Source organism: Mustela erminea, chromosome 6 (genome assembly GCF_009829155.1).
Source record: "Mustela erminea isolate mMusErm1 chromosome 6, mMusErm1.Pri, whole genome shotgun sequence".
NCBI lineage: Eukaryota > Metazoa > Chordata > Mammalia > Carnivora > Mustelidae > Mustela > Mustela erminea.
Genome location: NC_045619.1, coordinates 79,508,824 through 79,525,524, shown reverse-complemented (window position 1 = coordinate 79,525,524; position 16,701 = coordinate 79,508,824). Strand labels below are relative to the sequence as shown.

The 16,701-nt window shown below is 34.3% G+C and overlaps 1 protein-coding gene across 1 annotated transcript in view; it reads left to right on the top strand.

Moving 5' to 3' along the window:
- Positions 1-16,701, top strand: part of ADAMTS20 (ADAM metallopeptidase with thrombospondin type 1 motif 20) — a 190,771-nt gene that overhangs the window by 110,111 nt on the left and 63,959 nt on the right. The gene's annotated exons all lie outside the window — the stretch shown is intronic.

The window sequence follows — 16,701 nt, the reverse complement described above, 5'->3', positions numbered from 1 at the left end:
TTCATTGTTTACCCATGCCTATTCCAAAAGGAGTTCATTGAATAAATCAGTCTTTGCACTAGTGAGGAACTATAATATCTTTTTTTTAATTTTTTTTGTAAATTGAAGGTGAAATTTTAAAAATCACAATGTTTATATCAGAGTTTTTGCAAACTTATTTATTCACTTTTTATAGGTATAAAGTACATATATATTAAAGTGCCAGGATTTCTGTTACTATATGAAGAATTTTATTCCTTAAATTAGCCTTTTATATTAAAAGGGTTTAAGGGATCTGAAGTGTTTTTTTGTTTTTGTTAAAACTAGATATAACTTTTTACCTCTTTGTGTTGCTATATATTAGCCAAACTTCAGAATACCTCTTATTAACATATCAGATTAATGTTCTTTCAAGGGTAACTTTAATTTCAGCAGATCCTACTTACTAGGTTAGAAAATTACAAATGTGTGTATATATGTATACATATACATATATGAACAACATGACATCTCAAACATTTCATTTTAAAGCAGAATTATAAAGTGTTAAATCATTAAAATGTAGCTAGGAAGAAAGTTGTAAATATACATTTAAATTTTCTCCATCTTGTGGAAAATCTTGTAATAATTTATAAACATGATTAAGGAAATAAAACTTAACCTATGTCTGTTAATTTAATGACTGTATTTTTGTGATTAGTCAATGTGAAATGACTGTATTTTAACCCTTGTTTATTAATGACATGTGTTGTGACTTTGTGCTTTGCATAATTCATATGTATGTTGTATTTTTACTACTTGGATCAATACCTAAAATGTTTTAAGTCTCTGGAAAGATCCTGTATTGTAATGAGTGCCTCTTTTCTCTTGGTGCTATTTTTCTTAAATTAACTAACTATTAATTTCTTATTAAACATTTAATTGCTGAATAGTGTATGTTTTCATAATTTGAATATTTAAACATTATGTTTTAAATCCATTAGGAACATTGGTGATTAAAAACATAAGATCTATTGTTCAGCTATCAGTTTTAAATACTAGAAAAATTTGTATTTTATAAACAATAAAAATTTATGATCTAAACTTATTTATTGGTAAGGTAAAACCTCATGACCAAGATAGTCTTTAAAAGGTGAGTAAAAGTTTTATTTTTCTCTTGTCTCATATATACTATGGAACATTACATATGTAATCAAACTGTTCTAGCAAATACTCTTTAAGTAAACTTATAATAATTTCTCTATTTTCCCATTAAGTCTCATTTAGCTGATTTGTTTTCCTACTTTTATGGTCTACCTAGAATGCAGTCATTTGTGGTCTGGGGTTAATGATGATCCCAGAGAACTAAAGAGCATATTTTTTCTATTAAGGATTTTTTTTCCTCCATAAATGAGAAGATTCATTTTAAAAAATGAAAGTTTGATACTTGAATCTACTAGATTCTAGTGCTTTCCCCCAAGTGTTTCTTTTTAAAATGTATTTATGTAGGCACTATACTAAATCTCTCATATGATGCAATGGACTGCAACAAACAGAAGCTCTTTTAGCAAAGAGCATGTGGTAGCAACATATACCCAGTAAATGCGTAGTTTGTCACCTTCACAGTTTTGTGTAACAAAAGAACACTGAAGGACTGACCTCTGTGGTGGGAGCCTCCTTCTACTGTAGCTCTCACTGAGGATGAAATGCACTCAGAAGAAACTTGATCCTGACTTTGTTGCTCCTACGACCAGGAGCAGCCCAGGGGAAAGGTCATGTGTAGGGAAATGTTTTCAAGAAACTGTCAGATCTTTGTGGAGTGTAGAACTCAGTGAAACTACTTATAGTCATAAATTTTCTTCAGTTTGGAAAAGTTATACATAACCATAGTGAAAGCTGGAAACCTATTCCTAGTTTATCATAGTTTCACACACCTTATTAGTAAGTATCAAACTCATGTTTCCATTAATTTGTTACTCTTTCTACAGTACAGTCATTGACTCTCCCAAAGGTGAGCCTTTCCTACATGTTAGGCATTGTGCCCTGGGACCTTAATAGGTTGTAATTACCCAAGAATTAGTAATGAGGATGGTACTTGACAACACAATAATTCTGCTGGTAGATTTTTCTAGAAGGGCCAAACTAGTAGAATCTATTCCATTATAACCTAGCAAGAGATGAGTGGTGTTCTCAGTCCCTGTGCTAGAATAGTTTTGTGCATAATTGCAGCATCTTCCTCCTTTGTGTAGGTGGATTTCATGTCTCACCGAAAAGAATGTGGACCAAGATATATGATGGAATGAAAATAATTTTGGAGATACAAATGGGCCTTGCAGGTTTGAAATGTAAAACCTAGGAAAAATTAAATAGCTAATATACAGATGATATCCTAAAAGAGACTTGTGAGTGTGTTATATTGAATGAAGTTAGAATGTTAAATCTAAAAAACTCAATGTGAAATGGTGCTATGCCATGTTTTTCTTTATACATCTATATTAAAATGGACATGTTTCTATGGTAATTCTCTTTTCCCAGATGTAATGCTTGAGAATGTTTAAGAATTTCAGGAAATAGATTTTTAGATGTTTTATAACCACATATTCTCAAGTGTTCTACAGTATCTCTGTACTTGATGATGATCCTATTTATGTAGGATATATAGGCATTATTATTAGCTCATTTAGATACCCTAGTTTTTCTGTTACCTTTCAGCAGTCTGAGAAGACCATTTTAGTTCCTATATAACCACAGGAACAACAAAGACTTTGGCATTACTCTTGTTAAAGAGTCTCTCTGACACTTTCTAGATAGTTGATTTCTAATCCCTTGATCATAGATAACATTTCTCAGTAACATGTTTTGAGCATGTCCCCTTTTTTATATTTAGACATTACAAGCTAATATATGATTTATGAAACATACAAATGTGAATTAGAATAAGAAATATTTTTAATGAGTAATTTCTTACTGAACTGTGATAGTAATCTCATTTTTTAAAAGTGGTAGGATGGTGGGGACCAAGGAGGGCACTTGCTGTGATGAGCACTGGGTGAGGTGTGGAAGTGTTGAATCACTACAGTGTACACCTGAAACTAATAGTATACTTTAAATTAGACTAGAATTGAATTTTTTTAAACAAATGGGATGGTGTTTCATTTGTTTTGAAAATCTTGGTTCAACACTGTCCTAGCAGTTTACAAATCTGGTTTATTCCAATTTGTCATTTCAGTAGCTTCCATAGCTGAAAAAATTACCACATGAAAATACATACCTCCATATAGAAAAGTTTATCATGGGATGTTCCTGTTGTAGGTTAGTAACTGATTTTTAAATTCAGTTACCAATTATGGAAAAAAAAAAATTGAAACTTGTGTGACAAATTTCCATTTTCCCATGATGTTCATTTCCTAAAAATTACTAGAATGAATTCTGTGTTTTCCTTTAGTGGTGTATAGTTACCACACAATATTACATTAGTTTACGGTATACAACATAGTGATTCTAAAGCTCTCTACACTATGCTATGCTCTCCAGGAGTATAGTTACCATCTGTCACCATACAGTGCTATTTCAGTACTACTGACTGTTACCTACTCTGTACTTATCATTCCTGTGACTTACTCATTCCATAACTGGAAGCCTCTACCCACGTCCCTTCACCCATTTTGCCTCTCCCCCCAACAGGTGACCACCAGTTTGTTCTCCATATTTATAAGTCTGTTTCTGTTAGTTCACTTTTAAGATTCCACGTATAAGTGAAACCATTATTTGTCCTTGACTTATTTTACTTAGCATGATACCCATCTGGTCCCTCCATGTTGTCACAAATGGCAAGATCTCATCCTTTTTATGACTGAGTAGTATTCCATTGTGTATATATACCACCTCTTCTATATCCATCTATCAGTGGACACTTAGGTTGCTTCTATATATGGGTTATTGTAAATAATTCTGCAACAAAGATATAGGTACAAAAGGCCTTTCAAATTAGTGTTTTCATTTTGGGAGGAAAAATTTTAGTAGTGGAATAACCATGCCCCATGGTAGTTCTCTTTTTAATTTCTTGAGGCCCCCCCAAACTGTTTTCCACAGTGGCTGCATCAGTTTTGCTGCATCCCACCAGCAGTAGACGAGAGCTCCTTTTTCTCCATATACTTGCCAATACTTACTTCTTGTCTTTTTGATAAATGTAAGGTGGTCTTTTTATTTTTTTGAAAAATGATTACTATGACTAGTGCTAGTGAACATCTGTTCATATGCCTGTTGGTCTTCTGTGTGTCATCTTTGGAAAAATGTCTATTCTGGTCCTCTGTCCATTTTTAATCAAATTATTTAGGGGTTTTTTTTGGTATTGTATAACTTTGTATATTTACATATATTTTAACAAATAGTGTTAAAACTCAATGAGACTTTGAAAGATTTGGAAGCCATTTAAACAAAATTTTGCCTCAAAACTTTCAAAATACACATTTGAAAGTTTTGATAGTTGACATATTGTTTATGGTAACTAAATCACATAATACTAGAAACACTTCCAGAGTTTTAAAATGTTCTAAGAAAAAGTAGTTTCCAAAAATCATTGCTGTCCCATCCACTCTTAAGTGTCTCCTTTAAAGGAGAAATTATGGGTCTGTTTTTTAAAGTATTAGGTATTACACTCATAGAAAAAATCAAATTTGGAACAAGCCTCCTTTTTGTAATGGAAAAATGAACAATTCATCTTCATGAGCCCATTTGATCATTTGAACACAACCAGCAAAACTGAGCCTGAAACTAAAAATGTTTGTTGTGTAACTCGTTAGACTACTGAGTCTATACTTATGATCCATTTATCTTCCTAAGTGGGTATGTATGAATGGCAGTTGGTACACAAAGTGGGATGGGAAAGTCATGAGCTCGGTCAGGATACCTAAGGTATGGCATGTGTCAGGTTAGCATATAAACCTCTATGTTGAAGCTCATTTTAGATAAAATATAAACAAATTCTTTCAAGAAATGTTGTTGGTGCTCCACTGAATCACCTTGCCACCTCCGAGAAAGACTTTTGAAAGACAGTGACTTAGATCCTCATCGTTTCCTATGAGGCATAAAAGTTTAGTTCTCTAAAATGTCAAACAACAGTGGAGATTGGAATTACCTCATTGATTCTCATAGATACCATCTGCTTTCTGGTTATCAAGAGAACAAAGTTGAGAAAAAAGTGTTCTTAAAAGATGGTTCTTAAATTTCTGCACCAATTTAGCTCAATCCTAAATCTAGTAGAATATGTTTAGGAAGGTATTTTATCACATCAGAGTGTAATATGACCATTGTAATAAGTCTCCTATATTATGATATACATATATTTGTGAGAATTAAATGAAATATTGCAAAGTTTTTGGTAAATCACATAAATTCTTTACACAGCTGAATTCTAAAGTGATCCTCTAAGACCATTCTGAACTTATGATTTTCCTGGATTTTTGATATTTTGCAAGTGGGAAAACTCAGACTTTGGAAATAACTATGAAGGCAATGGTAGCCACTGAACTTCAAAAAAAAAATCGTTGATCCATTCGAGATCATTAAGAGCCTATCTATGTCAGGCACTGGGCTAGGAATGGTAGAAAACTAAAGATAAGAATGACATGTTGTCCTCCAAGGATTCACGGTTCAGGGGAAATTAAATATACACACAAGTAACGAGGCAGAAACATGTCATGGAAAGTCCAAGAAAGTGTACTTTAGTTGCCTGAACTTGAAAGGATTTATGGAGGAGGCTGCATGGGCCTTGGTGGATAGAACTTGAATTGGGGTGGAAGACCATTCTGTAGCAAAACCAGAGGCTGGAAAAAGTGGTTCATTTTGATTAATAGATTGGTTTGTGAGAGACACCAGGTGGGCATAAGGTTAGAAATAAAACTTGGGCAGTCAGAGAAAGACAAATACCATATGACTTCACTCACCTGTGGAATTTAAGAAAACGAATGAACATGGGGGAAGTGGGGAGAAAGATGAAAATCAAGACACACTCTTAACTATAGGAATCAAACAGATGGTTACCAGAAGGGAGGTGGGTAGGGGATGGGTTAAATAGATGATGGGGATTAAGGAGGGCACTTTTGATGAGCACTGGGTGTTGTAAGTGTTGAATCACTAAATTCTACACCTGAAATTAAAGTTACACTATATGTTAACTGAAATTTAAATAACTTGAAAAAGTTATGACAGGGTCATATCAAGGAGGATTAATAAGAATCATGCTTAAGAGTTTTTTAAAAATTAAAAAATTCTGAATATATATATTAACTATTAAATTTTTGAAGTGGGTGTTAAAGCTGAGTTTTAGGAAAATGATTAGGCAATTCTCATAAAGTATGAGCACACTGAAAATGACAGACTAGAGTTGGGGGGTCCAAAGGGGGCTCTTCTTAAAGTTAAGGGTAATGTTTTAGGGACCATTCAGTTATTCACATATTTCTAGTTACAACACAAATTATTGAGTAGAAGCAGCCAGGAGGGGTATTGATGGGACTGTTTTTGGTCAAGAGGTGAAATGGCATTTGGAGATGGAAGGAAAAGATACACAAGAGAACATCCTATCAAGAGCTTTATAGTCAAGAGAATAAAGTTGAGAAAAGTCATCATGGAAGATTTTGAGATCAATTATGTTTGCACAATGAGTCCAAAAGTTAATCTGGAGTACTAGGATTACAAACTACAGTTTGATGGTGAATAAACTGATTTTACGCTAACTAGTCTCACATAAGGGAGCATAATCTTTATTTTACCAAGAGAAATGTAAATGTAGGCTTTCACTTACCAGAAGAATTTGGAGAAAGATCATAATTCTTAAGCCTGTGCAATATACGTATTAAGTTTATCCTGGATCTTGTGGTTAAGAGTAAATATTGAAGTAGAATGCCTAGGTTTGAGTTCATGGAAGGAACTTTGGCAAATTAATATTTCTAAGAATTTGTTTTCTTGAAATAAAAACAGTGACTACCTAAAGAGGACTTTTTTTTTTTTTTAGAGTTAAATGGAACAATAGGTAAGGGGGTTAGCATTAGGGCCCATTATCTAGAAGCTCGATGTATTTTGCTTACTATCACTTATCCAATAATTCTCTTTCTTCAAGGAGCTAAAAACCCAAGTAGTATATAAGGCTGATAACACACTGAACAACCGGAAACAAGATCTACTGAAGCAAGTTATACTCTAGTATAAGAAAAATTAATTTGAACTGGACTTTTTTAAGTAAAATTTTTTGGAAATATGATATCCAGCAAAATAAGGTACAGTTCAGTGAATTTTCCAAAGTGAACACATCTGTATAGTCAGCACCCAAACCAAGGCTATCAACACCCTAGAAATTCCCCCATGTACCCCATTATAGTCCCTATCCCCCTCCAAGGGTAACACCTATTCAGACATAAATATAGATGTTTGCCAGACTTTGAACTTTATATACATAGAACTTAGATAATTTGAGAGTCACAATATTACGTCTGTGAGATTCATGTTGTAACTGTAGTTTGTCACTGCAAATCTGGTGGGAACATACAATTGTATGACTTATGAGTATGCAAATATGTTTTATATGATTCTCCACTTGACAAACATTTGGGATTGTTCTAAATTTGAGACTTGAAAATAATGCTGTTAAGAATATTTCTCACGTGTTTTTTGCATGGAGATCTTGTCAATATGTAGAAAGAAGTTGAATCTTAGTGTATGCACAGGTTTGGGTTTCATATCTGTTTTGTGAGGGTGGTTGAATGAGACTTCCAATTGTTTTACATCCTTGTCCATACTTGACATTATCAGGCTTTTGAATTTATAATCTTTGTGCATTTGTTAAACTTCGTAGATATTTACCTAGTAACTATTATGTGTTAGTGATATTTACAAAGCACTTTGTGGGACACCTGGGTGGCTCCGTTAAACATCTGCTCAGGTCATGATCCCAGAATCCTGGGATCAAGTCCCGAGTCCCACATCAGGCTCCCTGCTCAGCGGGGAGTCTGCCTCTCCTTCTGCCTGCCCTTCCCTCTGCTTATGCACTCTTGTGCGCTCTCTTTCTCTCTCTGACAAATAAATAAATGAAGTCTTAAAGCACTTGGTATGGAGGAGAACAATAGGAATGGGTCATGAGATAAGAAATATTACATATTTTCAAAAAAGATTTTATATATTGCAACTAGTAGATATGGAGGAGGAAACTTACATGCATATTACATATGAAGCAATAGCCCCAAGAGCCAATAACCTTCCCTTGAATATTCCACCAAGCCTCTTTGTACTTCCACTGTAGTAGCTGGACTTGCCTAGCATCCTGCCAGATCTGATTTGTTAATACTAGGCATGGTTATTTTTTTCTAATCCTTTTTACACTTCTCCTTCCTTATCTCTTCCCACAGTTGTGTAATGACTAATTCATGTAACACAACTTGTATTTCATAATATTCATAGTGGTTTTCCTTTCTAGTTTGAAACCTTACAGATACAACATAATTTTAAAATTAGAAAAGGAAGGATATAATTAATAAAAATTAAGGGTTGCAGTAGTCCCTGAAAAAGGGGGAGAAGGGTGCTATTGTGAGAGGGACATGGAAGATATTGGACATAATATCCTGTGTCCTGACTTGAAAGGCGGAGATTTTGTTTTATTGTTTTTAAAGCATACATTTTATATATCTTACAGCTTGCTCTTCAATATACTGATAGATGGACTGCTCTTGCTTGCTATCTGGAAAAGATTTTAATGACTGAGTATGAAAGAACCAAGTGTAAGCAAAAGCAATGAAAAAGCAAACAAACTAAACAATATTGAAGCAAATTGAAATTATTATTTTAGGATAAATATTGATTTTAATTGGCTCTTAATATGAAGATTTGAAATATACATACATTTATTAACAATAATTAGTAATTATATAAGCTATATATGAAAAAAGCCTTTGAGAATTTATTTTTTTTTAAGATTTTATTTATTTATTTGACAGAGATCACAAGTAGGCAGAGGGGCAGGCAGAGAGAGAGAAGGGGAAGCAGGTTCCCCACTGAGCAGAGAGCCCGATGCGGGGCTCGATCCCAGGACCCCAAGACCATGATCTGAGCTGAAGGCAGAGGCTTAACCACTGAGCCACCCAGGTACCCACCTTTGAAAATTTAAATTAAAAATATCAGATAAAAATCTTTGAGTCACATGTAAGAACTATACAGAATCTAAACAGTTAGCCATATATAAATGCCTTTTGTTTTTTCAGATATAAAATGTTTTTATTTTTTCCTTTTCAAATTTTTATTTCAATTCCAGTTAATATACAATGTAATATTCGTTTCAGTTGTAGAATTCAGTGATTCATCACTTATAATACCCAGTACTCATATCACAAGAAATGGAGATGATTGTCATAATTTATTTTTGAGACAAATTCATTTTAATGGGATCTTATTTAATAGCAAATACTATAAATTAGTTCTAAAATATAATTAATTATTGTATCAAACAGATTTCTGTGGAATGTAACTTTGGTATAGTCATTAAAATTGTCAGAAGAAGGCTTGTCCAAAGCAGAATCATTTCTCTTTCTAGCTTGTAATTTTTTTCAGGGTATAAATATATATTTATGGAAGTTTTTTTATTATAATTAATTTTATCAATCATAAACCCAAATATAATATTTGATAGATAGAACCAGAAAGCATTTTCTATGATTAATAACATTCTATTTGGGATACCATTAAAAATAGTGTAAGAATTAAAATGTAGATTATGCTCTGTAAATGGTAATATACTATATTTTTAGAAGAATGGAAGAATAAAAAGTCAATTTATAGGGGTGCCTGGGTGGCTCAGTGGGTTAAGCCTCTGCCTTCAGCTCAGGTCATGATCTCAGGGTCCTGGGATGGAGTCCCGCATCGGACTCTCTGCTCAGCAGGGAGCCTGCTTCCTCCTCTCTCTCTCTCTGCTTGCCTCTCTGCCTAATTGTGATCACTCTCTGCCAAATAAATAAAATCTTTTTTTTAAAAAAAAAAGTCAATTTATACTGCCACATTAATTAAAAAAAAAAAAAAAAGACTCCCTATTCTGCCACCAGAGAGAATCCCCATTCTTCCAACTGAAGGAAAGTTCTCTAGTGTGGATTCCTGGGCTTTTGGAGGACTTTCACACCTAGTGGTATGGAAATTAATCAGGCATGGTTCCTTCCTCACTCCCAAGCATTTCTTTAGTGTTGGGGACCAGGCTCAAAAACAGTAGCTCATATGGAATACTGTCTCCATGCCAGCATTACTTTGCTGAAATTGGCAAGATCTCAATTTTAGATGAATGCAGGAGGATACCCTTATCTCTGTTGATCCACAGGGCACCCCATAGTATCAGAACAACAACAACAATTTTGAAGAAAGATCTCTATTACATGAAGCTTTCCTTTCTGTGTTATTTTTGTAAAACAAAATTCACTATCTCATTCATATGAAACATTGCATATTTAAAAGATCTTTGTATATATTTTCTCATGTTTCATTCTACATGGCATATACTTACTTGTTCAGTAAACATAGATGTGGTTTCTGTTCTTAAGTTTAGAATTCTCATAATTCTTCAACATCTTTAATGTTTGGGTATATTTTGGTAGAAAGTCTAGCTGCTTTTCCTGCCATATAATTCATACAGGAAAATCATCCTAATATTCAATTTTGTCATGTTAAGCTATTCCCTTTATTTAGATATGGTAGAGTAAGTCATTTAAGATTATGGTTTATATTGAGAGCTTTTGGAGATTTTTTTGCATTTTATGAAATTCAATATTGTCTTCAAATTTGGCACTCAAGCTATGAGAATATTTTATAGTTAGTAGGTCAAAACATGGAGAAAACTTGGGAGTAAATCTCACTTATACATTGGGAATTTTTTTATATACTTTTTAATGCTTAGGAAAGCTCTGAGAACTTTTTAAAAGACAAATTGGTTGGAAAAATTGTAGCTGTGATTAAGATAATAAAAGGCAGTTTCCTTTGGGGAGCCTATTTTCTTAGAAACTAAAATTTTGAAGTCCTGGTATTAACTTCAGGATTTCATTCAGGTAACTGATGTCATAATAAGAGAGGGACAATATATAAAACTGAGGTGTATCCTATAATTCTAAAGAACTAAGAAATGACCTATTTGCCTTCTACCAAAGATGCCCCCATAATACAGGTATGCAGAAATTTGCATTTTCTTAGGGTGCTGGGTGACTCAGTTGAGCATCTGACTCTTGATTTAGACTCAGGTCATGATCTCCGTGTTGTGAGATGGACCCCACGTCAGGCTCCATGCTGAGCTTGGAACCTGCTTAAGATTCTCTCTCGCTCTCTCTCACTCTCTTCCCCTCTCTCCCCTCCTTCTCCCTTTCCCTCTGCCCCTCTCCCCCACACCCAAGCTTGCTCTCTCTTTAAAGGAAAAAAAAAAAGATCGCATTTTTTCATTTGAGGAAACAAATAGAAATTTTTAAAGTGAACCTATTAAATACATATCTAAAGAGTTAAATTGTGATTCTTACAATACTTGAAAAGCACTGTGGTCTTTCCTTTCTTTCCTTCCTTCCTTTTTCTTCTTTCTTTCTTTCTTTCTTTCTTTCTTTCTTTCTTTCTTTCTTTCTTTTTTTCTTTCTTTTTCTTTCATGTATCCCATCTTTAAAGTTGGGAGAGAATTTCAATGTTCATATCCTACACAAAGCATAAATTCAGTTTCTCCACTGAAGTATACAGTTTCCATGCCTAGCAAATCTTTCTGAAATTGGAGACTGTACCACAGCACAATGTAGCCTACTTCTTTTCAGGAAAACTATATAATTGTTCTTTGTTTTGAGCCAAAACCAGTATGTATAAAAGATTCACCTGTAATTCTCATTCTATACACTGAAGTAAGAATGTATTAAATTCCTCCTTCACAGGACAACTATTTAAGGATAGCTGTTCTTCTGTGTTCCTGGTTAAATATATCTATTTCAATTCTTTAGCCATCCCAATCTCCTTTGTTGTTGTTCTCAAAATGTGACATGTAGAATTTCATTTGTTAGCAAAATGGTCTAGTTGTAAAGAATATTGCAATCCTTGGTGCGAACGCTGCATCCAATATATTTGATACTGCATCAAATTTGTTTTTAGTAGTCACTCAGTTTTTCTTATACTGATCTTACATCAGTATAAACCTAGAAGTGATACTGTCATTAATCATTTTATTTATCCTTAGCAGTAGATAATATTTTTAAGCCAGCGTGTAGAACTTTGATTTCTATTCTATTTCTTTTTATTATAGCCTCAACTCACTTACTTTTTATTCTCATGCCTGACTTTTTTTTTTCAGTTTCAGGTTTTTATTTAGATCCCAGATGTGACTTTTAAATAAGTTCTCTCAACTTTATGTCACAAGTAAATCAGGAAGCATACTTTACTTGTCTTCATAAAGTAGCTAATAACATCCTCCATGACAAGGTGGACCTAGGGTGGACTTAGTTGTCTCAAGACAACTTTTCAGTTTGACCTTAATCTTCATTAATGAATGAAATATAATTGATTATAGTTTTTGAATAGTCTTATTGATGGGACATATGTGCATAGTTAAGAGATGGTGCTAAAATATTGATAAAGAAAAAGCTATTTCCTGTTGCAGTCTCCTACCTCAGAAATAATCTTTAAATCCTTCCGTTTTCTGCTATTTGCCTCCATATTTCCAATTAATAGGCTTTTCCTGCTATTTCTTGTTGCATCAAATAATGTTACCTATTGGCTTCATTTAATAGAGGTTGAGATTTTAATTCTCTTATATAAGGCCACTAACCCTATCTTCCAAATAAATTTCAGTTATAATAGCGCTCCTTATGCCAGTGTCTATACTGTTGTGCACTGTTCCTTTTTACACAACTCTTTAATTTTCCTGGAGTTAATAATAGCTTTGTTTAGGGGCACCTGGGTGGCTCAGTGGGTTAAGCATCTGCCTTCAGCTCAGGTCATGATCCCAGGTTCTGGGATCGAGTCCCACATCGGAATCCTTACTCAGCAGGGAGCCTGCTTCTCCCTCTGCCTCTGCCTGCCACTCCCTCTGCTCCTTTCCTCTCTTTCTCGCTATCTCTCTCTCTGTCAAATAAATAAATAATTTTTTTAAAAGCTTCATTTAAAATATTGCTTAGTTTTTTAAGTGTCCAACCACTAGTGTTTCTCTCAGGTGCCTAAACAGGTATGTAAAATCTCCTTGAACATTTTTTCTTAAATGTCCAGATATTTCCTCTTTCCTAGACACCTTGCAGACAGATACCCTCCTCCAAAATAAAATCTTCCTTCTCTGATCTGGCCTGGATGAACTTAACCTTGTTGTCCCATTCTCTCATCCTATTGAAGTCATTTTACTCATCTTCAATGTTGGTGGCATTTTCTTGCATCAGGTAATTCTTTTCAAAATTTCCTCTCTCAAACATTTTTATGTATCTTCCTAAAAAAAAAAAAAAGAAAGAAAGAAACAGGTGAAAACATTTTTCCATCTTGCAAACATGGAAAGGTCTTTAATCAATTCTCATATCTGACTAATAATTTCAATGGTTATAGAATTCTAGTTTGAGAATAATTTCCCTCAACTTTTTCCTACAATTTTTATTGAAGTATAATTAGCATACAGTGTTGTGTTAGTTTCCGGTGTGCAATATAATTCAGTAATTCCATACATTACTCAGTGCTCCTAACAGTAAGTGTTCTCTTAATCCTTTTTATCTATTTCACACATCTCCCCACCCACTGCCCTTCTGGTAACCACCAATTCTCTGTATTTGAGTGGGGTTTTTTTTTGGGGGGGGTCTGCTTTTTCTTTCTTCATAAATTCCACATATGAGTGTAATCATATGGTATTTGTCTTTCTGTCTGACTTAATGCACTTAGCATTATACCCTCTAGGTTCATCGATGTTGCTGCAAATGCAAGATCTCATTCATTTTTATAGCTGAGTAACATTCCATTGTATACATACACAACATCTTTATCCATTCATCTATGGATGGACACTTGGGTTGCTTCCATATCTTGGCTTGTAAATAATGCTGCAATAAACATATGGATGCATACGTCTTTTCAAATTAGTGTGCTATACTTCTCTGTGACTTATTTTGTAATTGGAAGTTTGTACCTCTTAACCCCCTTTGTCTCTTACACCCGTCTCCCACTCATTTTCCTCTGGCAACTACCATTTTGTTCTGTGTATTTAAAAGTCTGGTGTGGGGGTTTTTTTCCTTGCATTTTCTTTTATCTTTTTTCTTTGTTTTGTTTTTTAAAATCCCACATAAATGAAATAAAAAATTTCCCTGCAATGTTTTAGACATCATCTTCCAGCATTTGACCTCCTTATTGAGAAGTCTGGTGATTCTGAATTCCAATCTGTGCTATGTGCCCTTATCTTTCTCTCTATGCTGCTGAAGCTTTTGGTATCCTTATCCCTATCATTCCAATATTTCATGATGAGGCAACTTTGTGTGTTGAAAATTCAGTTTGTTAGTCATTTTTTAGGCCATTTCATTAAGGAGACTTGTGTTCAGAATTTTTTTTTATAATTTCTATGGAATGATTTTCTTTACTGAACTCATTCTAGTTGGATATTGGGATTCTGGGATTGATCCTTTAATTCTCTTCATATTCTCCTATCTTTGTCATTTGGTTTTACTCAGTGGGAAACTGTCAATATCTAAACTATCTCCAGAGTTATTTCAGTTGTGTTTTTAATTATCAGAAGCTTTTTCTTGCCTTCTGATTGTTTTGAGGTCATAGTAACCTATTCTTATTTCATCAGACAATATTTACTCTCTTACATTAATTACAGTTTTTGGAGGAGTGATTCTTGATTATCTCTTTAACTTTCATACCCTTTCTCTAAGGTGATGGTGGGAATGGTTTTCTGTTTTTCCTGCCAAAGATTTTCTTCAAAAGTTGATGATTTTCTGCAGCTCATTATTATTTAAAAATAAGGTACTAGAGAATTAATTGGAAACTCTGTATTTGCAGAGAGTTTAGTAACTGGTTTTCCCTGTAAGTCAATACTTGAAGGTCTGTTCTTTTGGAGACCCAGTTTCTCAGAGAAGGACCCTCTAATGCCTTGTCTGCAAGCAAGAATAATATGGGCAGAGAGACTAAGTAAGGGTCAAGAGTTCAATGTGTGGAATTCCACAACTTTTCCTTCAGCATTCCCAATTCAAAAGCTCCTCCATTTAATTTCTGCAGAGAATAAGCTGTAGATCTTGCTAATGTGTGGAAGAGGAGCTGTGCCCCCCCCCCCCACTTGCATCTGTTGCCGAGCCTCTTGGCTCTGCCGGTGCAAGTTTGTCTTCCTCTTTAGATCTTCCAAAGTCATTGAAATGTATTTGACTCACTCTGACTTTGTAGGATGAAAAAAGATGACGAAGAGGAAATGAATACACGTGGTCACCCCACCACTTTTAACTAAAACTGGTTAATTTTTTTTTTTTTTAAAGATTTGGAGTGAGAGCGAGCACAGGCAGACAGAGTGGCAGCAGAGGCAGAGGGAGAAGCAGGCTCCCTGCCAAGCAAGGAGCCTGATGTGGGACTCGATCCCAGGACTCTGGGATCATGACCTGAGCTGAAGGCAGCTGCTTAACCAACTGAGCCACCCAGGCGTCCCAAAACTGGTTAATTTTTTAAATCAGATGTCTATTTGTCTAATTTCTCTTCCTTATGCCCACTGTGACTATAATTTAAGGTGTACCTGATGTGTTTTTCAGTATCTAGGTAAGCACATTTTTTTCCCCCATGGAGAACAAGATAGGCTTTTACTGGAATTCCACTGGGGTGATTACCTTTCTATCTCACCATTGAATGAAATCTGAATGTATGAGCCTTGAACAATCCCTATGTTCCATTCAAGCGTTTCATAGAGAAAGCCATGTCATTGACTGTATTTTCACCATTTTATATTTCCTCAGGATTAGGAGAGGAAGAAAAAAGAAAGGGGAATGAAAGATTAATATGCATTTAGAGAATTGTGTCAAGCACTGTTTTAGGTTATTCATATGTTATCCTTTAATCTCACAACTACCTGAGGCAGGTCTTATTATTGCCAGTCTCAGACGAGATAACTGAAGATCAGCAAGGTTAAGCACCTAGGCCAAGGTTGCTCAACCAATGACAGCGGAGATTAAAATCTGGGTGCCCGATTCCAAATCCTGTGCTCTTTTATTCTGTCCTCTACTTCCAAAAGTAAAAACCGTGAAACCCCACCTGAAACTTGACCCAAAGAATTTATTTTTAATCTAATTAAGATAATTTTGAAATTAGCTTAAATTCATAGAAATTAATCCCTAAAATATTCTTGCATCACAGCTATTATTACATATGATAAGTAGACATAAATATGTTCAATGGACACTGTTCTTTTGATTTCAACTCTGACTTTGTCTTGTGAAAGCGTTCACAGATCTCTTTTTTTACTTCTCATCTGAGAATTCTCTTTGTATATTCCTTTCCAGACCTTTATAACCCTACTTGAAAGCAAGCTTCTTGGCTTTATTTCTGTTCACTCACAAAGCCAGCACAAAAACACTTGGAGAAATCTGAAATGGTAAATCCTGCTATTCCGCTGGCACTTGATTTTAAGAATTTTGTAAATGTTATTATAGCAATGCCTTAAAAGTCATTCTTTTTTTAAAGGCATGCTTTTTTAGTCATTATTATGATCTTTTAACCTTTTTATGGTCTACTCGCACTGAACAGTTTTCTACTTTG